Source organism: Protopterus annectens, chromosome 1.part0 (genome assembly GCF_019279795.1).
Source record: "Protopterus annectens isolate FY-2018-M chromosome 1.part0, PAN1.0, whole genome shotgun sequence".
In the NCBI taxonomy this organism is placed as follows: Eukaryota; Metazoa; Chordata; order Ceratodontiformes; family Protopteridae; genus Protopterus; species Protopterus annectens.
The window spans coordinates 717,121,885-717,149,258 of record NC_056725.1 but is presented as its reverse complement, the minus strand read 5'-3'; positions in this window follow the sequence as shown (position 1 = coordinate 717,149,258).

The window sequence follows — 27,374 nt, the reverse complement described above, 5'->3', positions numbered from 1 at the left end:
ATCTTAAGAATACCATGTATCATACCAAATATTTCTCTTTATACTTTGTGTACCGATGAATTCTAAATGTCCACACTTTCACCAGATATACTTGAAGAATTCTGCATATTTGAGTAATCAGTGATGGACATGTCTTCTGCACTCTTAGCAAAACTGTTTTATTGGATCTCTGTTATTGGAAACTTAAACAAAAATGTAACTAAACTTGCTACAGCCTGGTGTAGATAAGAAAATGTTGCCACAAACAAGTCATCCCACTCACACCACTGCCTTAACTTGCAAAACCTACACTGGCTGTCATACAGAAACAAATGAAAATATATGCAGTTACCATTCAGAAATTGCTAAACAGCAGACTGTGCCTTGACCTGACGTCCACTCTAATCTTGTATAACCCAACTAAGTTCTTCAAAAATACCTTCTACTAACCATAGAGAAAGCCAGCACCAATATGTTAATGAAACCATAAGTTCATATCTAATTAAACAATAGCATGTTACCAAACAACCTGAAAGCAATTCAAGATAGCACCTTCCTCTAATACAAAAGCCAAAGGTTTCTTTCCACTCCCATAACATATACAGACTGTAGTATCTCTAAGTTCTTTTACCTGTTTCCTAGACACAGGACAACCTCAAACATCTGCAAATGGTTGCCATCTGATGAGGAAACAAGATGTACAAATCAACACAGCTAAATATACATTTAAAGTCATTCACCTCTCTTTTCACCTAGACTTGACATACTAAGTATATAATGTAAATGCAGAGTATACTGGTATAAGACATGTCCCACTTTTCCAAAAACTACCTCTTTGAGTTAATTATGTGCAACTTAATAATGCACTGGCAATACAACAGGATGCTATTACATACTAAAATAATGTACCATGCTTAAGCTCCTTGAGGTTTATTTATCTAGAATACTTTCTTCTAATAACATTTTTCCGATGGACTGTATTAGCTCTCCACACACACACGTACTGCACATGCAAAATGTATGTTACTTGTGTAATGTGCTTCCTCTAGCTCTCTGCGTGTACGTACTGTGGAACAGTAACACTGCTTGATGGCAAGCAGGGATATTATCTGCTAAATACACAACAACTGAAGTGCTGTTTCCCAGGGGAACAGCTCACTAAGGGAATTACTGAAAATTCCCTGCAGAAAGGCATGTTCAGAAGGCACCATCTCTCCCAGGAAACTAATTGGAAGCAGCCTGCCTTTAGCTGCACATTAAGAGTTAGTAAAATCCCAGATTCCTGTGAAGTGGGCTAAAGAAAACTCAACCAAGATACCTGGGAACTGGGAATTAAAGTGGAACTGCAAACATTAGAAGGACTATTCTGGTATGAGGAAGGAAACCAGTCCAAATGAATTGCTCTGCAATTAATTCATTTGCATAGTCATCCAAGTGAAAGACTGCAGCCATAGTTGCGTGGCAACAGTCAACTCAAGAAGAAATATGATGTCACTTCCAGGCTACATATGAAGAGAAGCAACTGTATGCATCTTTTTCTAAAAAATGCATTGTGTTAATTGTAAACACTCTACAATATTACAAAATAATGAGCAGATTAGTGATTGTATTTCAGAACAGTCACTTCTTTCATATAGAATAGCTAAGAATTTGAAAGTGCAGTTTAATTTGTGGGTTCAAGATGTTGAAGGTGCCCCTGGGTTAGAAATTCTGTTTACAGTGCAGCATATATAAGTATGTCCATAGTGGTACTTGAAAATAAATAAATAAATAAATAAACAAATAAGGAATGAAATATTTCCAAAACTCAGTAGCTGACTATGGCCCATCAGGCTTAATTTGTGTAGCTTTTTGTACATGTTCTTCATTTTATGTTTTTAAAGAGAAAATGCACTTCAAATTCTTATACATGAACTCTATGAAGTAGTTGTAATAGCATCCGTACAGTTTTTAAGTATTACAGGAATGCTGATCATGAACCAAGTTATAAGTTCTTCTTTTGCACATTTTGAAAAACATAATTAGAGAGTACTGCAGTAAGAAATGTTTATGCACAAGAGCTATCTGTGAATGTTTTTCTCCACAAGGCATTACTTAATTGAATAACTCCATTATGCTCACTCTGTCCTCCCTCCCTGCATTCACCTCATAACTTAACACTAAAGCCCCCATGTTAGAATAAGCCCTCTCTCTCACTGTCCTGTACCTTCCTTCACACTATCTTTGCATCCCAGTTTCTAGCATGTCCCTAACCTCACAGCACCCATTTTTCTCTATTGTGCTTCTCCCAATACTTGACTTGCCCACCAACATCCACCTTATCATCATGTCACTATTGTCTGAAGTAACCTGTAATAACTCTGTACATAAAACTGTATATAGCTTGATATTAGATTCCTATTTTGTTTGACAGGCATCTACTGTATTGTTATAATGTTGTTGCATGCTAGATATTGTATTATATAGATTCCCACTATGTCCAGCAGACTTCTATGATGTTGACATGTTCCTGAGATCTTAATATTCTATTTGTACTCTTCATCTGTATTGTAAACCTACTTCTTTGTTCACTTTGACTGTGTATTCCCCTGAATCACTCCTCCCCCAGTCAGCAAATATATACATATAGTTTTAGTGAAATAACATAGCAGGTAAGACCAGGGTAGGACGGGAGGACATGGCTTAAATGATACAGCACCCCACATGCATCCAGTACATCTACTGCCACAGGCTGCACAAGCTATAGGGTAAAATACTGAAGGTGTCGATTAGCCCACCCAAGCAGTTTACACAAGTGGTACATGGGTATCCATTGCTAGAGATTTATTTCAGGTGACTTCCCACAAGGTCATCTTAATGGTAGGTGAGTACTTTGCCAGGTACATAGGCTAAGATATATGGTTCCAATTTAAGTATGCATCAGGTAACTTATAAAATTATAAAATGTTTCTTGCAGATGATGTCATTTATGTCTTGAAACAGCAGACAATGCCCCCCATCAGAATTATAAGACCATGGTATGTAACCCCCATTTGTAGACACAGAACATTGTCAAACATGTTTTCAGACTCCTTAAGGCATGCATCCTCTGCATGGATGCATCTTGTGGCATACTTGCAGCATGCCCTGAGACCTGCATTTGGTTACTTTTAGTGTGCACACTGTTATACAGTATAGTGGTAACCATGAAGATAAAGCTTGGAGATAATGCGGTACTGTCTTAGAGACCTGTTGCAGCAGCTGATGAGATATCAGGCTCAATATTTTCAGAGGAAATGGCTGCAGTAGTACTTCATCCAAGGCAAGGAGGCACAACATGTTGCAGCACTGGCAAAGCGGTAATGTCTGGATAGCAGCTAAAGGCCATGATAAGTGTGATGACCCCGCCCTGGCCCAGCAATCAAGGAGCCTCAATCCTCACCACTAACACCAGGGAGGTCGTCTCCTAGAAGAGGAAAGGATAACTAATACATACAGTAAAGTACAGTTTCCCTTAAGTGCACACAGAGATCACAGTCAGTCTGGGGCTGGCTGCTCCCTTGCTCACCAGGTCCCCAATAAGACTCCCCACTGGCACAGCTATAGGGTCCAAGTCTCAGCCTAACTGGGCAAGCTAGAACCTCTAATACCCTCTCTGTCCAACCAGTGCTTCGTGTCCCTGCCAAGTAGCTGACACAACACACACATACTTTGAGATAAGTATTTATACAACTTCACAGACACTCCTGGGAAAGGCTGACACAGATTCTCCAGCTGTGCCCCTTTACCCAGACTATACAGTAGAAATTACTGCCACCACCCAGTTAATAATATCAGCTACTAAAAGGCCCTTAAAAGGGTGTCCAATTATTACTGTGCAATATTATTATCCAATGGTAGTATGACTATACAGTCTAAGGCTTATCAGAGTGGCCTATTACAATAAACTATAAATATGCAATGTATTCTAGATCTTATCTCTACACAAACCAGCCACAGGTGGAAGGTTTTAAAAATATTTAATAATAAATAATTAAAACACAAGACAAAACTACTACACCACAGAGATATCTAAGAGTTCAGAGATCACACAGAAACTTAAAATAATACAGTAAGACAGGTCTGATTTCAAAGAAAAATACCTAATTAATCTTTACTAGCTTTAACTATTCCTACAAGAAATCACAGTGCTAAAAACTTACATGTGAGCATAAGCAGAGTGCTGGTAAGTTGGATATCAAGATCAAAATGATTTTTACAGTCTCTCTCTGAGACACAGTTTATAAAACATCACTAACAAACATGTCTCTGGGTTCTCCCCAGATTACATCATTCTGAGTTAGTTTCCATTACACCATTTCTTTGGCACTTAACCTGGAGTTCCCAGGCTAATAGAAACTGCATTATTTAGCAAGCTAACACCTGCACAGGCGAATACAACACTAAAAGGCATTTCACATATACACTATAGCAATTAGTCCTTAGTTAACACAGTAGACAAAATGTCTTCAGTCAGCCTGACCGGAACCAACTTTAAAGATCAAAGAATGTCATAAAATCATTTCAGTTTCAAAAGACACATTTGAAAGACTTGACTTAGTTTTTCTTTACAGTAAGGGGACAATGTTGTAACAGTCTTGAAGTTTACATTTTACAGTGTTTTTCTTTCATTTAAAAACACAAGCCTGCATTTTGCATTTATTTATACAGATGATAGAATTATGTATTAAATTATATTTGACTAGGCTGGCAGCATTCGGCCATCTCTCCCCAATTGTCACACAAGGACAAAACAAAGCAAAATATAACTGATGCATCCTTTTCAGGTTATACATTATGTTGCATTTATTAACAGCCCTGTGTTTAAGACATTACTTTACCCACACTTGCCAAAGGGTGGGAAGGGCACAGTCATCATCATCATTTGCACATGTAGGGTTGGACTCAGTGACAGGTGACTGCATTACTTTCGTATGACTAAGGTCATGGTAGGTGGATGTGGTAGCTACAATGGTAGCTAGGGGTTGGGATCAATAGGGAATTACATCTTCCACTGGTATGGTGGAGCGGCAATGTCACAAATGCTGGCCAGGGTTACTGCGTGACTGTGAGCATTCAGAGCTGGACATGTTCTGAATGGAAGATGATGGCACAGCATTTTGACAGCATATATATATATATATATATATAGAGAGAGAGAGAGAGAAACCCTGATTTGGCAGACAATCTTAGGAGCCAATTTCTGGATCGCATCCATGATCCCAAAGATGGCCTTGGCTAGGCATCACTCTCTGTCAATCAAAAGATCATAAGCATAATTTGGAACTGCGGGAATTGGATTGGGTGATCTGCTGAGGCATGCCAGGAGTGGAATCTGATTAGCATGACCATGAGAGTGGCCATATCCAGGTGTGGTGGCTGCCATGGTCAGAAATGTCAGTTATGAATTCTCTTGAAAAGTGTGTACCAACTGTGTAAACTCACCCTATGACTGTCCACCTCCTATCTAAACCCTTGGTTGGCCATGGCTGGTATGCACTGCAGAGGTACAATGGATACCAGTTTTCAGTCACTTCATGGCTGTATCAGCAGATGCTATTTTGCCAAGCAATGGGTCCCTATTGAAATGTCGGCACTCCAAATGCTGAGTACCAAAAGGATGAAAAAAAAGACTGAAAAACCAGAGAAGAGCAAATCTTGAAAATCATTCTTCTCTTCAAAATTTATTTTTGCGAGGGGGAAAAGCCTCCCCTGCCACCCATGCTGACCCCATGCCTCCCAAACTTATATATATATATATATATATATATATATATATATATATATATATATATATATATATATATATATATATTTTATTTATTTATTTTACATTTGTTGACCGGGCTAGTCCAGCTGGATATATGTCCATTTTCAGTGGAAGCCCGGGGAGATAAGCTCCAAACTTGAATATTAAAGTGAAAAATAATAGAAAATCTTGCTAAATACATAAAGTAACAAGACAGATTCAAACATTATAAATTGTGGCATAGTAGTAACATATAAACATACAGTAGTTAGAGAAAACAACAAACAAAAATAAATAATAATTTTTTTTTTATAGATAATTAGAAGGAGATGTAAAATCTGTGAATGCAAAAAATGAATAGATTTTGGGTACTAAAGATGAGGGGTTTAGTCAGGGGTCAAGAAAATAAAGTTAGTCAGGATTAGTACAGGGGCAGAGCCATTGTGTTTTAAGGTAGAGCCTGAGTTTCTTTTTGAAGAGAGGTTTTGAGGGAATAGTAGAAAGTTCAGAGGGAAGCAAGTTCCAATCTTTACCAACAGTGTTAGAGAAAAGGGAATATACAGAGATATATTATTATACACATTATATTTATATATATATATAATTCTGAGACTACCATATCTCAGAGAAAAGGGACGATTCCAAGGAATGATATCTCAGATTTAGTATATGTAAGTCCGTTCTTTTAGCCATTCAGTTCTGTTCCAATATTTCATATGATTACCTTACCAATGTTCTAAGCATGCATGCTTTTTTCATGTCCCTATACATCACTCTGCATGTGTGGCAAGTTATAAAAAATTTTGGAATTCCATCAATCATATACTTCATCCTGGAAACCCTTCCCCTCCTAACCCTTGTCCTAATGAAACCCCCGAAGACACTGCCATTAAATTTAATAATCACTTTATTGACTCCATAACCACCTTAATTAATTCCCTTCTCATCAGTAACACTTGTAAATACCCCTACTAACTCATCTTCCCTTCTCAACTCTTCAAACTCTTTATCTCTTAAAGCTGTATCTACTAATTACATAAAATCCTTACTCTCCAAACTCAAACCCTGCTCCCCCTCAGCAGATAATCTGCCCTCCTATTTCCTGAAGATTGCCCTCTGAACCCCCGGCCTATCCTGTGTCTATCTTGATCAACTGCTCTATATCTGAATTATATGTCCCCTCTGTATGGAAACAATTCTACACTTTACCCTTTCACAAAGGTGGCAATTCCTCGGATATATCAAACTATACTATCTCCTCTCTCTAAAATACTAAAGAAATGCATTCACAAGCAGATAATGCACTACCTTTTCCTAGAAAACCTTCTCACACACACACAGCATGGATTCTGGCCAAATCATAGTACAACTGTGTAGTATTCGGGCTGGTAATGTGGTTGTTGTACTGTAGGGGCGCTGTGGGGAATTCAGCATGTACTGTTGGTTCTGTATTCTCTGGTAACTTGTTGGTTCCGGTGAATGTATGACTTGCAGAAGTTGTGAGATGTAGCATGGGTGCGCACCTGGAGGCTCTTAATAAAGAAAGGCCTTACAACTCCATAAACCGTGTGGTCTCCTTATTTCCCAGGATATAACATATTGGCGACGAGAGGATGGGATGCCTCCGAGTCCGCTGCGAGTAAACTGGTGGGCTGCAGTTCATGTCGGACGACGAAGAGACGGGGCCTGCTGGAGTGATGTCTGGTTCCATGTTGGGGTCACTGGTTGCATACGACTGTCAGACACAGACCTGGGAGGAGTATTGTGAAGTGTTGGAACATTTTTTTGAGGCAAACCAGATAATGGAAGCGGGTCGAAGCGAGCCATATTGCTAAGCTCGGTGGGCAGTAAGTCAGACAGTCTGATGAGGAACTTATTGAGTCCGGATAAACCGGGGGACAAATCGTTCACAGAGTTGACGAGTTTACTTCAGTCACATTATAACCCGAAGCCGAGTGCAATAGTCCAGAGGTTCAAGTTAAATTTAAGGACTAGAATGGCTAATGAAACGGTAATGGAGTATGTCGCAGTGTTGAGGGAACTGGCACAACATTGTGATTATGGGGACAGACTGACCGAAATGCTACGAGATAGGCTCGTATGTGGCATTGCGGATGACCGCATACAACGCAGACTGTTAGCGGAGCCTGACTTGTCGTTTGAAAAGGCCTTGAAGTTGGCACAGGCCATAGAGACAGCGACTAAAGACATTCGTGATTTACAACAGAAAACCACGGAAGGGGTTGGAAGCAGGAGTGCGACCCCACTGCCAGTGCATAAAGTGGTCATGGAGCATAATTCACAAGGGAAGTCTGGTCAGTATGTTTGTTACAGGTGTGGAGGTGAACATCTGTCACGGAACTGTCGTTTTTTAACTGAAAAATGTCATGCTTGCGGAAAAAGGGCCATGTAAAAAAATGTGCGCTCAACGCCTCTCGGGATCAGCAAACGGGGAGGAAAAAGCAGTATGATGGAAAGGAAGGAAACCGAAAAATAAACGGCAGTATGCACACCACATGCGTGAAGTTACAGATCAACAAACCAGGGAAGCCAAGAAGTGTTCACAATGTTTAACGTGAAAGAGGCCAGGTGGGAAAGAGTTGATCCCATTAAAGCCCAGTTGGACTTAAATGGTAAAATGGTGCAGTTTGAAGTGGATACGGGGTGTAGTGTGACAGTTCTGTCAAAGGCTGAGTATGAGAAGTTATGGCCCAGAGAAGCTCTGAAGCTGCAGGACTGTTCAGTGACTTTGAAAACCTACACGGGTGAAATAGTTCCCACGTTGGGAATGGTGAAAATGAAGGTAAAATATAAAGACCAAGTCAAAGAGTTGCCAGTCATGGTGGTAGCAGGTAAGGGACCAAACCTGCTAGGCCGGGTGTGGTTAAAGGAGCTAAACATGGGTTGCCTGCAGCTCCATAAGGTAGAACAGCCGGGCCTGACCTTGCAAGAGGTGCTCGAGAACAATGAAGAAGTATTCAAAGAGGAACTGGGGACCTGGAGGGGTCCACCAGCAAAGATACACGTGAAAGAAAACGTAACGCCAAGATTTTACAAACCCCGCCCTGTACCATATGCGATGAAGAAGAAAGTTGAGTTTGAGTTAGAGAGACTCACTAAACAAGGTATCATTGAACCAGCAAAGTTTGCGGAATGGGCCGCACCAATTGTTCCAGTATTAAAGCCAGATGGTACGGTACGCATATGTGGTGACTATAAGTTAACAGTGAACCAAGTCTCGAAGCTGGAGCAGTATCCCTTGCCCAAGGTGGAGGATGTGTTTGAAAAGCTGTCGGGAGGTGAAAGGTTTAGTAAACTGGACCTCAGTCAGGCATATCAACAAGTAGTGCTGGAAGAAGGGTCAAAGGCGTATGTTACCCTGAACACACACAAAGGTTTGTTCCAAGTCAATCGTTTACCTTTTGGGGTTTCCTCGAGTCCAGCTATTTTCCAGAGAATAATGGAGGGACTGGTGGCAGGGATTCCCAAGGTGGCTGTGTATTTAGATGATATCCTGTTGACGGGTAGGAACATTCGAGAGCATCTGGAGACGCTGAATGAGGTGCTGAGACGACTGCGTGAGGCAGGTCTAAGGGTGAAGCGGAGTAAATGTGCTTTCATGGCAAAGGAAGCAGAGTTCCTGGGCTACAAGGTGGATGCATCAGGCCTACACCCCCTGCCAAATAAAGTGGAAGCCATTCAACAGGCACCAGCACCCACAAATGTTACAGAACTGAAAGCCTATTTAGGCTTACTCAACTATTATAACAGGTTCCTGCCAAATCTGTCAACACTGTTAGCTCCTTTACATAAGCTATTAAGGAAGGAGGCTCAGTGGTCGTGGCAAGAGGAACAGGACAGAGTGTTTGAACAGTCAAAGGAACTAATGCAATCTTCAGAGGTTTTGGTGCACTACGATAGTCACAAGGACTTAATTTTGTCATGTGATGCCTCACCCTATGGATTAGGGGCTGTGTTGGCACACCGGATGCCAGATGGACAAGAGAGACCCATTGGGTTCATGTCACGAACTTTGACACCAGCGGAGTCAAACTATTCCCAGTTAGATAAAGAGGGTTTGGCTGTAATGTTTGGAATCAAGCGATTTCACAAATACCTCTATGGGAGGAAGTTTACTATTTGCACCGATCATAAGCCTTTGTTGTCATTGTTCAACGAGATGAAAGCAGTGCCGCAGATGGTTTCTCCCCGCATTCAGAGATGGGCTGTAACATTGAGAGCTTATGAATACAAGATTGTTTATAAGCCCGGGAAACACCATAGTAATGCAGACGCGCTAAGTCGTTTGCCGATGCCAGGGCATCTCCAGGAAAAGGAAGCGGAGGACCGAGTTTTGATGATGGAAGACATCACGTTGGTGTCTGCCAGGGAACTGAGTGTATGGACACACAAAGACCCGGTGCTTGCTAGAGTGTTTCAGTGGGTCCAGCAAGGCTGGCCAGTCCAACAAACGGATCCAGTTTTTCGGCCTTATGAGGTGAGGAAAACAGAGCTGAGTGTGCAAGATGGATGCGTATTGTGGGGGGCACGAGTGATAATTCCGTCCCCAGGAAGACGGGCACTTTTACAGCAGTTGCACCAAGGTCATGTGGGCGTTACCGAATGAAGGCCTTAGCCGGTTATTTTTGGTGGCCCAAGTTGGACCACGAGATTGAAGTCGTTGTGAATGAGTGTAAAACATGTCAACAACATCGCAACTTGCCTGTGGCGGCGCCACTACATCCATGGGAGTGGCCGAGTAGACCTTGGCAGAGACTTCATATAGATTATGCAGGACCGTTCATGGGGGCCATGTTTTTGATAATCATGGATGCTCATTCGAAATGGATGGATGCCTATCCAGTCAAAACACCCACTTCCCTCGTTACCATTGAATGTTTGAGGAGGAGTTTCAGTAGCCAAGGACTACCAGAGACTATTGTATCCGATAATGCTTCATGTTTCACGAGTGAAGAGTTCAAGGGGTTTCTGAGAAAAAATGGCATCGTACACATTACATCAGCCCCCTACCATGCAGCTACAAATGGTTGTGCTGAAAGGGCTGTTCAGACTTTTAAAGCAATGATGAAAAAGTCCGGAGAAGGAAGTATGGCAGCGAAAGTGTCAAGGGTGTTATTCAACTATCGTATTACACCACAATCTACCACGGGTTTGTCACCTGCCGAGATGTTGCAAGGACGGAGATTGAGATCCACGCTGGATCTAGTGCATCCAAACGTCCGAGCTAAGGTGGAGGGGACCCAGTGGAGGCAAAAAGAATGTCATGATCGACGACGGAGAGAGCGAAGTTTTCTGGAGGGAGATGCAGTGATGACGCGAAATTTCAGTTATGGACCTAAGTGGATTCCAGGGTTCATTGTTAAGAGCACAGGTCCATTATCGTACCAGGTGAGGTTGAATGGAGATTTCGTGGTAAGGCGACATGTAGACCAAATTCTGCGGAGCGAACAGAAGAAGGACGCCATGGAACTGCCGGCCTCGGAACTACCGTTAAGTTCGGAACCAGGGCTCGCAGTGGCAGTAGGATCGCCAATTGAGGGAGACCACCGGGACGTGGAAGGAGAGGTTCCCGAGGATCCAACCATGCCAGGGAAGGACACACCGATACCGGAAGTGGTAACTGTGACACCGGAGTCACCTAAGGTGGTACCACTGCGCCGTTCTAAGCGTGTGCTGGTTAAACCTAGTTACTTGAAGGACTATCAATGTTAACAAAAGTGCATGTATAGATTACCAGCCTAAAAATAGTAGATGATATGGTAACCAGTCAATAACTAGTCTGTTATTTACAAGTAAGTGATTAAATGCATTGTGGAACTTGCTCCCTAGTTTTGCTTATGTAGGAAATTGTGTCTTAGCTTAAAAGGGGAGGAATGTAGTATTCGGGCTGGTAATGTGGTTGTTGTACTGTAGGGGCGCTGTGGGGAATTCAGCATGTACTGTTGGTTCTGTATTCTCTGGTAACTTGTTGGTTCTGGGGGATGTATGACTTGCAGAAGTTGTGAGATGTAGCATGGGTGCGCACCTGGAGGCTCTTAATAAAGAAAGGCCTTACAACTCCATAAACCGTGTGGTCTCCTTATTTCCCAGGATATAACAAACTGCTTTAATATCCTTCACTAATACTGTATCACTTGCTCGTGATAATAAACTTGTCTCGTGCCTGTTCCCTGATCTTTCTAAAGCCTTTGACACTGTCTTCCACCCTCTCCTCATGGATAAACTCACTTCTTTAAATTTCTCCCCTCCTACAATTTTCTGGTTCTCTAGCTACATCTCTAACTGCCAGCAATCAGTTAAATGGCTCTCTGCACTATCCCCCTCCCTCACTGTGCAAATGGGTGTCCCCCAGGGATCTATCCTTGGACCACTGCTCTTCAATATTTTCACTAACTTACTATATACCTCTTTTCCCCACTCATCAATTGTGCAATATGCTGTTGACTCTACTGTCATCACCATTGCAGATAACCTATCAGAACTCCACTCTGCCAGGCATCCTTCAACACCATTGAAACATGGCTTAGTGATAACAAACTAATTCTAAATCCTAAGAAAACTAAGCTCCTATTCTTCCTCCCCAAAAACCTTACCAATCTCAAACCTTCATTCAACATTTTATCAAACAATAACACCATCATCACACCTGAACCTAGCATTAAATTTCTAGGTGTCACTATAGGTGATCAACTTAAGTTTGAGTTTTATATATATCACAAACAGTATAAAAAAATTGCACCAGAAACTTGAACACCTTTACCGCAATAACAAATACTTAACCAACACAGTCAGAACAGCTCTCCCCTATGCTATTTTACTTCCCACACTTCTATACGGCTGTCATACATTCATTAAACCAGTCTTACAAGTCTCAGCACTGCTTATCACTTAAGCACCTGGACTGGCTCGAGTTCCCCCACCTGCTCCTTCTCCACCAACTACAAATTATCCACTCCATCCTCTGTTTGCCCTCTTTCTGCCACAGCCTCTCTACTATCATTTCTAAACACTCCCCAGCTAGGTCACTTTGCAGCTCTGAACAAGGACTGTTACAAATTTATAAACCCAAAACTAAAATAGAATGTCTACTTTATAACTACAACCCAGCCACATCCTGGAACCAACTACCCCTAGAAATAAAGTTCCTTGACTATAGCAAGCAATTCAAATTAGCCACCCGAAAGTACCTAACAAAAAATGGTCCTGCCACTGTAGTCATCCCCCCTGAAGCTACTACCCATTCACCTAATACTCCTCCTTACCCACATTTTATTTCTAACTTTTCTCTCCCTCCACTTCCCTCCTTCTATCCATTCTTACTCCCTCCCTCTCCCACCTTTTCTCCTGTCTCATCTATATTACATCTGACTGCTCTCATAAAATAAACATTTACATCAACCTGACTTTCGTAATGGACATCACCTATTTATATTCACTTTATCTTCTGTTCTATTTCTGAATATAAGCTCTCTAAACCTAACTACAGTTAGACAGGTATTATACATTTAATATGCTGTTTTAACCTGATTGTTATTCCTTGCTGATTGTAACTGATTTTGCTATATTTTATTGCACTTTGGAGCGTCTCTCCATCTTACTTTTGCATAAATGCTGTCTATACCTAAAAATCAATCATTTTGTTTACCATTCATTTCATTTGCTATTTGTAACCTGATAGTAATCTTTCTTGTTGATTGTAAGTGAACTTTGTTAAACTCTATTCTCCGAGGAGCTTTTCTCCCCGGGTCTCTGTTGAAAATGAGCCAAAAGCTCAGTCAGACTAACCCGGTTAACAAATAAAATATCGCCAGCCATGTGGGTGATGCATGTCCTCACACTGGCCACATGACATACCCATAGTTTCTACTATGGTGTGTGTAGTAGTCATCTGTGCACATCCAATAATTGATGCGAAGTGTGGTACTCATGTCAATGGATGACTTAAAGTAAGGCCAGCTAACACTAACATGCTTCTCTCCTACAATAGGATGGACAAAAATTGGAGGCAGTGTAGCTGATGGATGCCATCTGTAGTAGTGACACCTGTGTAGCCTGGGTGGGGGTGACACTGACAGGATGTCTGGTACTAAGCACAAACGATGATGGAAGTTTCAGCATGCTTCTCCACCATCTACTTCTTAGTGAGGAATGTGTGTGCAACCTCCAGTTTCAATACTGCTGGCAGTCATCTGACTTTGTCATGACCATGTTGCCCTCATCATTATGCAGTGGTGTCCTGCTGATATCCGGCATGTGCTATTCTATTGTGCTGGACCCCCCCACCAGTGGAACCTGTAGAAGCATAAAGATAACCCACTGAAACAATGCTGGAACATACGCCTTACTCCCCAGCCCATGTCCTGTGTACTGGCACACATCATTATGTGACTAGCATATGGAGACATATCATAACTCTCAGCCTCATTGAGCAAGAATTCTAGACAAAGGCAAAAATTATGCAGGAACAAGATCCAAAATCAGGGACACCTTCTAAATATTGCTCTTGTAAACTTCAAAAGTTGGTAGAATAACATGCTTTACATTACCATGTATTTTCTGAAGGATAAGAAGTCTGAAAATCTAACATCTATAATTTTTTTACCATCTTCAAGCTTCAATGATTTGTCACAAAAACACAAATATTATGAGGAATAGACTTAAAATATAAGGACAAATCTTGACATTCTTCAATATTCTGGGCAGTTGAGAGGTATGGCACAAGCATTTATTGTAGCACAGGATGTTGCAGCTGCAGCTCTAATATAGTAAGAGAACAGATATGCAGAGAAGTGAATAACTACTTCTCACATACCATTCAGTGGACAACATGGAAACGTACCTGCTATTACAGACACTATTGTAGTCTTTACCAGCCCAGCTCCCTTATTCAAACCATCTCCAAGTTTGAAAGTTTCCTCGCTCGCCTATCCCAAACAGAGTTACTAGAAACTCTTCCACTTCTATGAGCTGCTTCTGTTGTGGATCTGTCTTTGGTGAGGTCTTGTACTTTGGTCTTGGATTGTGGGATCATATTGGAGGCCATGCAAATGCAATGCATTTATATTGGTTTATTATTATGGCCACCCACAGCAATGTTGCCCCGCAACACTCTTTGCCACATTTTGTCCAGGAAAGCCTTCTTAGGTTTACATTTTTCTGAGATGTATATGCCATTGCTGCATCTACTGAATAGTGAGCTTTTCCAGCCATTGTGTGTACACCTGTGGATCATGTGTGTGTGTGTGTGTGTGTGTGTGTGTGTGTGTGTGTGTGTGTGTGTGTGTGTGTGTGTGTGTGTGTGTGTGTGTGTGTGTGCAATGGGCATGTTATAGCTTCACACCTTCTTACAGCACCATGAAAATGAGTGATGTTACCATACAGGTCCCATGTGTCCGCCCTTCAACTCTACCCCTCTCTCTGTCCACACAGGCATGCATTAACCTGCATACATACAGGGGCTATTGCTTCTCCTACAACTTGTCTCTCAGTCAATGTACATAGACTGCAGCATACCTCGTAACCTGCAGACATTGAAAATAGGTACAAAGGCCTCTGCAAAGTAAGTACTTCTGTCAAAAATCTGGACATTTGATTAGCATAAAATTTGAATTCAAAATAGCATACAACTCTGCCTGCTTACAATAGAAATGTAGGGTACTAAGAAAAATGTCAAAAAACAGTGAGTGACAAAAACGATAGAAAAATATAAGCCTATTATCAAATCTGTAGAATTTAATGAACTGTATTGCAAACATCTACCAAACAAGGCTGTTTATTTTTGCTTCTGAAAAAAGGAGATTTAAGGTATGTGTCCTCTTTCTTTAAATTATTGGTACTCCTAGTATGTTAGTTATATAAAGTGGTTTTCTGTACACTAGACAGCTTCAAAAATCACATGACAGGGATTCAGAACATTTTGTTAACAGAAATGAAAATAAGGACATACCTCCAAAAATAGATACATCGTGTGCAGGGTAACAGGCCTGAAATTAGCTACATTCCTCCAGAACAGGTACAGTTGAGATGTCTAGATGGGGGAATTGGCCCCTTAATATGACAGCTTCTTCTCACTCCCTCCAGCTAGACATTTACATGTCATGGCCTTCAGCTAGGGTCTCTTTCAGGCAGATCCCCTCCCAAGCTGAACATCTACCTTTCATGCCTCTGTGCTACGTTACTTCACTGTGTCTTATCTAGCCCTGTGACCATGCACATGGAAATTTTGTGAACTGCTGCCATACATTACCAGGTAACTTGTCTTCCTTTATTATGCCTATATCACAGTTCAAAGTTTCTATTTATTTATGTATTTATTTATTTACTTATTTACTTATTTTAATTAAGTTTGTTTACCAGGGTAGTGCACTGATCACAAAGGAAAAATTTCAGGCATAGCCTGGGTGAATGAAGTCATAATAAAATCAAATAATACAGATTTGTATTAAAAATAAGGAAGGCAAAGCACAATAAGAATTATAGCACTATAAAATCAAGCAATACAGATCTGTATGTAACATCAGGTAGACAAACAATAAGAAGGGGTCATATGAGACTTGAGCACTAAACAGATATGTCAGATAACATTGAATCCCTAGTCATGACTTTCTTGTCTTAACATGGTCTGCTGCAATATGGTGACCATGTTTCTATCCTCATAAAATGGTCCTAGTAGCATGGCAATTTTGATAATGAGGTAACTTCATGAGATCACTTCTGAATTCTTGCCATAAATCATTGTTCTGTCTTACCGAGTCAGTCCTAGCATAGTGTTCCTGCCCATTTCTCGTCTAATATGACATGAATACTATGGTTGCACATGGAGGCTGGGAAATGCTGTAGTGCCACTACACTCTACTAGGGATAGTATCAATACTGCCCCACTGCTGCCACATAATGCATGTCACATGGCTGTGTGCACTGGGCTACCAGTTCATGTCAAGTGAATGCCACCAGAGTGCACATTACCTCTTCAGGTCCTTGTTCCAGTAGGGGTCTGTTACCCTCATTGATGGCACTGTGAAGGTCCTATTGCTTCATAGGGACATTGATTCATAAATCAGTACTAGAATGTTGCCATTCTTTTGACAGGTCACTGCCTAGCCACAATACCCCAAAAATAGGTACCCATTTAAATGACAAATTTATACTTCGTTTAAGCCCATTTCAGTGAAGGTTCAAGGGGCCAGACCCAGGGTATATTTATGAATGCCCATCCAATTAATACAGGCTACAATTATAGAGGGTCAGAGACCCACTTTGTTTTACATCCAAAGGAAGTACATTCAATAAAAGATGGATTCTCTGGGACATATATGTATCTCATCAGCAGGCTCTATTTATGTTTCTGTGGAAGGTATTGAGGGTATTATAAGTTTTGCAGATGTACAGGAGGTCACACAGGATTGGATTTATAGAAAAAGGGTGGTTAAACCTTTTAAGTAGTGCACTGTGGACTAAGCTGTAGGGAGGTAAAAATAAAGATAACTTGAGGCTAGCATTCTAAGGGGAGGAACTTCCCAGGTTTGATATACTAGTGCTCACCAGTATAAACAGATGAGATGAGGCTCGGAGGGGTCTCCATAGAGAATTTATAGTAAAGGCAGTCAACTGAAGAGCAACACTGGATAGCTGGAAGGGCACTCAATGTTATGAATCTGTGAAATACAACAGTAATGAAAGTGCAAAGGGAGGGAAGTTAGTGATTGTATTAACTTAAATGGTAGACAAATCGGAGACATTGACTTTAAAGTCATATCAGATTACAGTGACTGCATGACAGGAAAATTAGAACAGAGCAAGTGCAATGTAGTTTGATATTTTTAATTTTTTTTTACTTTCCAGATGTAGGGATACTCAGAAGAAAAAAAATTATCCACAGCAATATTCTTATTGCAGGTTAATCACCAAGGACAAAATAAATACAGGGCCAGAATCAATAAAGCCTACACTGAGTGTACACGATATGTATTCAATAAAATTCTTATCAGATTTTTTGTGCTTTCTAGTCACTCAGAAAGATTATACTAAGTGTACATTTAGTTTGCACCGTGTGGTAACCTGTAGGAATCCCTGTCAATATTTAAAGCTGCAAGAATATCAGTAGGAAAACTGAAATTAAGAGGAAGAAGGTGTAAGTTATGTCTGTGTTGCCTGTTCACTCAGAACAGTGTACACTTAGTGTTGGTGTTATTGAATCCCGGCCACAGTCTCAGTTGCTCAATAGGGATTTGCATAAAGGTTAAGATATTTACCTCACAGACACACAGTACAGAGTTTGATTCTCACCTTTGAGAGAAATTGACTTGATTTTAAATGGTCCACAAAAGTAGCTAGGCTAGTACTTACGTACAGTATGAACCTATGAAAATATTACACTGTGCTATAAACAAAATTTCAGAAGGAAAACAACAGTCAGCAAAACAAATTTATACCAGGGCAGATAAATCAGATCCTGAGGCTCGCAGATATAACCCACCCAAACACAGGTGATGTACATCAAACACCGAGGCCTAGCTTGGCTGCACAAATTGTTTCAGTTAAGAACAAAATACTTAGCTATCAACAAAAGGCAGTACCATGCTATAAGATCTTTATCATTTAGCACTGTACTGTGGTTTTGCTAACATTTCTGAATCATCATCATCATCCCCCCTTTTCCCATTTTTTTTCTACATGAGGTCGGGGTGTCCTGTCAGCTTTTGCCGTCTCTCTCTATTCAATGCCACTCTCCTGCCTTCATCAGCACTCACACCTGACTGTCGCAGGTCTTCTCTCACGCAATCCATCCACCCCTTTGCTGGATGCCCTCATTGGTTGTCTTCTGCTTTTCTGCACATGTATCCAAACCACTGTAATCTGTTCTCTATGACCTTTTCTGCAACTGGGGATGCTTTGGCTTCTACTCTTATGTCCTTATTTCTTTGTCTGTCCCACAGTGTGCATCCTACCACCCATCTCAGGCACTTCATCTCCATCACCTCTAGCATCCTCAGTTGCCCTGCCTCTACTGCCCAGGTTTCTGTACCATACAGTAGTACTGGTCGCACCACTGTTTTGTACACCTTACTTTTCAGCTTATTTGGCATTCTACTGTCACATACTACACCTGACACTCTGTGCCAGTTGGCTGCAGCCCCTCCGATTCTAGCTTTGACCTCCTCATTCAGGCTTTCTTTCTCTTTAACTCCCCCTATGAGTTACCTGAAGCTGTTAACCTGTTACACTATTTTCCTTTCCATCTCAAATCTCAGCTTCTCATTTCCCATATTTGCTCCCATTACCACTGTCTTATCTGTACTCAGTGTCATCCCATGTGCCGTCAGTTTTGCATTCCACTCCCCTATCCTTTACTGACGTTCTTGCTCAGAGTCGCCCTGTAATGACACATCGTCTGCATACAGCACCTTTGTTGATCTGTCCTCCACCGACCTCTGGAACCCCTCTGTGAGACTGAGCACTGTTCTTACTTGAGTCACTGGGTCCTTGTACATAGCCTGCACTAATTCTACCAATGTTTCTGGGACTTTGAACCACTGCAGGACTGCCCAAATCAGTTGTCGTGAGTTCCTGTAATATGCTTTCCCCAAGTGTAGGAATGCCCAGATAGATGCTTTCCTCATCTCTATCTTCTTCTCAACTATCTGTCTCACTGCAAACATCGGATCAGTTGGGTTGTATTCTGATCTGAGTCTGAACTGCTCATCTCCCATCTAAATTTTTACTACTCTATTTATTCCTTTGTCAATCACCCTCTCCAAACTTTCATGCAATGTGACAGGAGTTTGATACCTCTGTTCTGCTCAGAGTTGTGGATTTCCCCTTTGTTCTTGAACACTAGAAATAGTATGATTATTCTCCCGTCATCTGGCATGTCTCTTTCTCTCCACACTACTATGAATACCCTCAGGAACCATTTCTCCCCTATTTCACCCACCTTCTTTATCATATCTGCTGTGACCTCATCTCAGCCTGCTGCTTTCCCTGATTTCATTTTCCTTAGTGCTGTTCTTAGTTCTTCTATGGTGGGCTCCTCCTCTTCTCTCATAGTAGGCTATTTCTAGGGCAATACAGCTTCTGTGGGGTTTTCTTCAGCAGCTGCTGGAAGTAATCCTTCCACCTGCTTTTGATATCTTGTGGTCTCATGAGCAGGTTGTTGTTGGCATCCCTTATGAACAGTGCCTATCTTGTTTATCTTTCTGTCTTTGCTTTGCATCCTGATATACTTTGCTTGTGCCACCTACTGACTCACTTTCCAGAAGTTGGTAGTGGGCCTTTGATGTCCTGTTCTTTTCTATTGCAACTCCTTTCTTAGCCTCTTTGTTAGCCAAACAGTATTCCTTCCTAGACTGGTCTGTCTTTTCTATCTCCCACTTTTTCCTGCACTCCTTCTTTCTTTTGATGGCTTCTTGGACTTCTGCATTCCAACACCAGCCTCCTTATGTGCCTTAGTTCCATAGCTGGCTCAGCCGCATATTTGCTCTATAGTCCTCCTGCATGCTATTTTGAGGCACTGCCATTCTTCTTGAACTCCACCTATTTCCACTTCTTCTTGAGATGCTAGAACCCTGAGTAATTCCTTGAACTTTTGTGCTTTCTCTGCAGTCAACCTCCAGGTCTTCAGTCTGGTCTCTGTTGACCCTAGAGTCTTCTCTGACCACTGCTTGAAGCTTTTTCACTGGGAATGACTTTGCAATCACTGATTCTACCCCACTGCCCTTTCCTTACAAGGAGGAAATCTACCTGATTTGCATGTTGGCCACTCTTGTATATGATCCTCTTTCTGAACCATGTGTTGGCTATTATTAAGCCATTTGCCAGACAGAAGTCTAGAACTGCCTCTCCTTCTTTATTCCTGTTGCCCCACCCAGTTGCCCAGGCAGTCCTCGTATCTTGTTCTGTCTGTCCTGATATGTGCATTCAAGCCACCCACCATCAACACTAATTCATGTGGTCCTGCTTGATCTGGTAGCTCCTGCACCTGCTGTCTGAATGGACTCTTTTTCCTCACTATTACAGCCCTGCTGTGGGACACAGGCTGAGAGTGACTACTGCCCTGGCATTAGTCTGGAGTCTGATTACGATCAGTCTGTCACTAATTCTGATGACATACCTCTCTGCCTTCTGAAGCCTTTCACTCACCACAATTCTCACACCATTTCTAGCCTGCCCTCCTCCTGAGTAGTAGACTCTGGATCCCAAGGCAAGTGGCTTTTTTGCACTACCCATTCATCTTGTCTCCTGGATACATAGGATGTCCAGCCTCCTCCTTACCATCATATCATCCACATCTAAGCTGCATCCTTTCGGTGAACCTACATTGAGTATAACAATTCTTAGTTCATGTTTGGCATGTTGATCGGTTTTACGTCCAGCATTTGCTCATCAGAGCTTTTCCAGGTAATCTATGCTGGGAAACTGGACACTGGTCACCTAGTAGCTTACTGACTCAGGGCTGCTGGGCATTATGGTGGGCATACACTGGCCTATAAGTGCATATATCAGCCCCTCCCACCATTAGCATGAGTTCCTGGTATAGGTCTGAGTATCACCAGCAAATGCCCATGCCTAACTGGTGACATTAGTTAAAATGACTGAATCACCTAGAGCCATATTTTACATAGTCAAGTGGCTAATCCCTGCCACAGCACGGAGTCTGTGATCTGGATTCCCCTATCGTGAGCATACTGCCCACTGGTCTATACAACTTTTCATCTATAGGGCACCATGTAGAGTCTGTGCTGCTGCCCACAGCTCCATTCTTTGGTGACTATGAGATGGCAACTTTCAGCATAATTTTTTTTTTTTTGGAGGTGGGAGGAACCCCACAGAGACACAGGGAAAATGTGCAAACTCCAAACAGACAATGGCCTATGTCAGGATTGAACCTTGTACCCTTATATGGGAGGTGAACACCTTAACCATTATGCCAACTGGTCTCTACCAGGCAACCAGATGTTTCTGAATACCCCCCAATATTTTACTGAAGCCTATTTATTGAAAAAATGAATGAAAAAATGCACTGGATTTTGAAAATGATTTTGTTATACAACAATAAGCAGTGCCTTTGGCTACATGTTTAGTTGGTTTTAACCTAGTTAAGGTTTAAATGTGCATATGTTTTGTATTATGTTTAATGAGCATACCTCTCAACCTCTTAGTGGTAAAAAGCTGGACAAAGCCAAAAATAATGGGAGGACAAAGATCCAAAGGTAGGGGCATTTTTTAAATATTGCTCCTTTAAACTTAGAAAGTTGATAGGTTAACAGCTTTTGCATTAGCATGCATTTTCTGAAGGGTTTGAAGTCTGGAACTCAAACTTTTGTAATTATTTAGTGACTTTAATCCTCAGTGATTTTCCAGAAAACCTCAAATCTTACGAGGAACTGACCAAAAATACTTGGCAAAAACCTGGACAATTGAGAGGTATTTTAGTGAGTCAGTGTTTACAGCAGTTTTTGCATTTTACTTATGGGTTTTATAACTGAATACATTCTTAATCTCCAACTGCTTTTTAGTAACATATTCCTGTTGTTTGAAGGTTCCTACTGTCTGTACAGCAAGTATTATGAACCGTGCTAAAGTTAATTCAGGTATAAGAAAAGTGCTAGAAGTTCTATTGAGCACGTATGATTGTATAACCTCTTAGAATGACAGTATTGTGGACTTATTTGTAATGATTAATGTCCTCTTATTAAAAAGGCATTAGCTGTGAAAATTAAGTGGTGCTATGACATTGTTAGACAGCAGTGAGAGATTGTTGATGGATGTGGGCCTTGACTTGTGTTTTGTGTTGTATTTTGTCTGCTGTAGGTTGGCAATGTTTCAATGTGAAGGTTTGTATACTATGGTGACAATAATGCATTGAACCTGAATATTGATTGACAATATGTAGGCTTTACTGAAGATGATGCAATGCTGCTCTATTTTGGGGAGCGAGCACAGTTGTACTGAGGTGTATTTGTAACTTAAAGATATTTAGTAGAATCATTTGCTATTGTCAGAATGTTGTAAGGTATCAGTACCAGAGAAGTGGTTACTAGATATGTCTTGATATCTTTTGGTAACAGATGCTGAGGTTAGTGTGATACTTTCATCTGGCCATGGAAGTTATTTTGAAGGATAATCTTGTGTTTACTAAAACTTCCAGGATGTTGACTAGAAGTACCTGATGGGGAGGGTATAGGGGAATAGGCCTGTCAGAGTATTCTATTTTTTTACCTATGCTAAGCAGTGTGGGCATGTGGATCAAATCACTGAGAAGTTACCGGTACATTCTGTGGAGCTGAGACATCTAGGAGGATGGCTCATGCTAAGCCAGGGCTCTTTGAAGCTACTGCTGTCATGCTGGTGGAAGAGGACCACTACAACACTGGCATAAAAAAGGAGAGTGTCGGAAAATAAAATCTAAGTGATGTTAGTGAAGAGAGCGAAAGAGACAAAATTAAGGTACCAAAAACTTATCATTAGGGGCATCTACAAGTGTGAGCAAAGGGAAGACATGAAGAGTACTGTTATGGTTTGGCCTCAAGGATGTTGTTGGAATCACATACGTATGGAATTAGTGAATCTGAATTACAAAAGAATTTGGGATAGTTTATTTGGTTATTGCATCAGATATACACATTAGAGCTTTCAAAAGTGTCTCCTCCAGTAACTTAATCCCATATTCCTATAAATGGAGTCAGAAGAGGAGGGTATTGGAGGTGAAGTGGCCTTTCATTATCTGTGTTCATTGGTGTGGAGCAGTTTGTGCACAGATACTGCATTTACTTTAGTGGACATCACTTTTTTAAGTATTTTAGAAAGAGAGAGATGATAATATGGCTTGAACCTGTGCTGGTATGAAAAAGAAGGGCTTACAGGTTTTGGTAAAGGTATGAGTTAGAGGATTTCTCAAGGTTAAGGAATTTGCCAATGGAATGTGAACTAATTAAAAGTGTTGAAACAGCACAGCAATAAGCATTATGCAGGTGTGCAGAGATTTTGAGGATAGGGCCCTGACTCTGGTCTTCCATGAGAAATAATCATTTTCATCTATTTGCTGATCTGAGAACCTGGAATGGGAGAGCTACAGAAGGAGGTTATATTATTTATGTAGGAAAGATAATGTCATTCATTATTCAGTTAATGACAGCTCTAATTGCTTCCTGATGTATGCAAAGTACATTCTAATATTTAGAGCTGCTGTCAGTTTTTATGTTGGTCGTGGCTTGGTGAGAGGCACTGAATGCTGTTGAGATGGGTTGTTATTATCTGGGATGAGTTTTAGCTTTTTTCTGTAGTAACTAAGGGAAACTTTTTAGATAGTTTAGACTTTTCTTGGAGTAGAGTTTTGTTGCTTTAGTAATTTTTGTATGAATTTCTAAGGAAGCAATCTCTTGCAAGCATTGAGGTGCGTTGAATTATACTCCGGCAATTTGTAATTCTTGATATAGTAGTGAACTGAACCATGGAGTGCCGTGATCTACAAACTTCTTTTTCTGTAAGAAAAGTACTTTTCCTGAAATTGGAGTAACTTTTTCAAAATGTTGACATCTGTATTTATTGCTTTTGCCCAGAACAGCTTCTCTCATATACTCTGAGAGAGAAAGTGAAGTATGAAAGGATACTGTTCAAGAAGACCACAAAAGTTGAGGTGGCAGCAAGAAGCTGAGGCCAAAATGTGTCTGGTGTTTTTCATGGCAGTAACCCAGAGATATGCCATCAGGGTTAAAAAAACAAACTATTTGTGCAATGCTTTTCAAGGGTGGTGTCTTTGGATTTGGCTGAAAGGCATTAACAAGCCAGGATGGTAACAGCATCAGCAGTCACCAGAGTGATGGCATGGGTGTGGGAGGAGGAAAATGGCTCTCAGATGGGCAAAAGGAGGTTCTGGAAAACTAATCAGAAATTCTGTAGGGAAAGGAGGGAAGAAAAGCTAACCTTAGGAAGTGCCCAAACAATAGAAAGAATACTTAGAGGAACTGCTAAATCTCTGGACATGAAACCCATCCCCCATAAAGAGACAATGCTAGATGGGTATTGAGCCATCTCTGCAGATGACGTCACAGTGGCAAATAAACAGTTCTAAAGTGACAGTACTACAAAAGTTGTTGAGATCCACCAAGATATTCTGAAGGTGCTAGGCTCGGGTGAAGGGTCATGGTTAATGTGTTATTTTCAATGTTGCATGGAAGCCTGGAATAGTAACCTTGGATTATCAAACTGGGAATACTGGTCCTCATTTTCAGAAATGGGTGCAGTAGGATATGTTCAGCTTATAAGGTATCTCACTCCTCAGCTCTCCGGAAAGCTTAAGTCAAGGTGCTGGTAAGGAAACTTCATCCAGTTGTCAAGGGTCTGATTTAGGAGAAATGCACATTCCATCCTGACTGTGATAGAACAGCTGAGATCTTCACCTTTACATAAATATTGGAGGAGTCATGGGAATTTTCTTTTCTCCATACTTATGAATTTGGAGAAGTCATATCATCACATAGTCCAGAATGACTTGTTGCAGATGTTAAACTTAAAGTTTGTTTCAGGATGCTCTCATGTATCATTTGGTTCCTATAATTAAACAGTGAGATAGGTAACTGCAATCTCATTGTTAAGTCAAATACTTTTAGGGTGTGTGTCCAGTTGTCCAGGATTTGATTCCCTTTACCTCCATTGACTAACTTTGTGACACTCAGCAAGTCACTTAACCAGGCTGCGAGCATCTTGGCTGAGTCTGAAAAAGGTCCATGGATCAGTTCTATACCCCAGTAAACAAATACAAATAAATAAAATGGAAATATAGTCAACTTGTTACCAGACAAATTCAGCTCCAACTTTACTTCCCCCCAAAACAGTCCTAAAACATAACACCTCCAACTATAAATACGGAGCAAGAATACAGCCTCAGTGGGCTCTGTTAACATTCCAGGATGCCTCCTGAACAGTCTAAAATATGACTTATCAGGACCCCTGAGTCATTATTTAACTATAATCTTAAAACAGGCTTTGTGATATGTGAATTCAGGGTTGTGACAGTCATCCCTTTTCATAAGGGAGGACCTTCAGCACATCCTTGAAACTACAGACCTATTAGTCTGACTAGTCTTATTTACAAAGTCATGGAAAGTATTATCATTGTAATTATCAATAAAGGACATAGGAGACCTCCAGACACTGGATCCATCCCAGTTTGGCTTTGTCAAAGGACTTCTTTGAAAAGATCACTAAGGCAATGGATGAGGGGAAAATAGTGCATAATGCCTACCTAGATCTGTCTAAAGCAACTGATACAATACCCCACTTGGGTGTTGTCAACAAAGTTACACAACTATGTATAAACCCCTTTATAACACACTGGATAGCTAGCTAGCTCACTTATAGGACTCAGGAGGTTAGAATCAGTGAGACCACCTCCACAAAGAGGACAGTCACCAGTGGAGTCCCCCAGGGCTCCATGCTAGGCCCACTCCTCTTTGATATCTACTTCTGGGATGTCAAAGCCAATGTCAAAGACATATGATGAGAACACCCTTCAGGAAGATCTAACACAGACAAATGAATGGTACCAAAGCCATGGTTTAAAACTCAATACCAAGAAATGTATTATAGTACCTTTTTGGAAGTCTACCACCCGGGTAACTACATCATCAATAAAACACCCTTAAAAATTGATTCACTAGTCAAGGATCTGGGAACTCATGTAGATAGTAGCCTAGCTTTCAACCAAAATGTTTCCAAGTTAGTAAGAAAATCCTTCTGTTTTGCTCAAATTATAAGCAAGGGCATGACATCTAGGTCTAGAGAGGTCATCATACCACTGTACTCAGCCCTCATCAAACCAGTCATAGAGTATAATGCCCCCTTCAGTTTGTAGCTGACCAGACACATGCAGTAACTGAAACATGTACAAATGTTCCTTACAAAAAGAGTACAGGGAGCAAAGAAAATGTCCTCTGTTAATAGCCTCAAAGCCCTGTCTCATCATACAATCTTCTGAGAGGTGAACTTTGCCTGCCATACAAGGCATCCCTGGACCCTGTTTTGATGAACTTTCTGCACATCCACAAAACAAACAGCATCAGAACTACTAGATTAAAAGACCTACATTTTGCTTGCAACTTAAATAGACATTTTGGAGAGACAGATATTTTTCTCAGAGAATTCCCATTCTCTGGAACAGGCTCCTCTTCCATACATTCTCTGGAACAGGCTGCCCATCCATATGAAGCAGAATTCCTCCGTATTCCTATTTAAGTGCAACTTGGACCAAAGGATGGCTAATTGGAAATTCATCCCTGGTCTGGCACCTATGCTTCAGATAGATAGAGGTCATCAGTAAATAACCCCTAATATAAATCAAATTTGTGGTTCATATTTGGGTTGCACTGCTTTGGGTTTATAAGGGCCATAGTGGTCGTTAGCTTAGTATTAAACTAAGAATCTATGGACCTATAATTGTAGGACTCCCACAAGACTGTGCCCTGTTTCCCTTTCCATCTGCGGTTTTAGTGGACAGTCTAGAAAGTATCCCTTCCGGGAGTGAGAGGATTATACCTTTTTTGTTTGGATATGATGTTACTTTCTAAGCTACAGGTGTCTGCTCTGTAGCATGCACATTGGAGTAGATTTG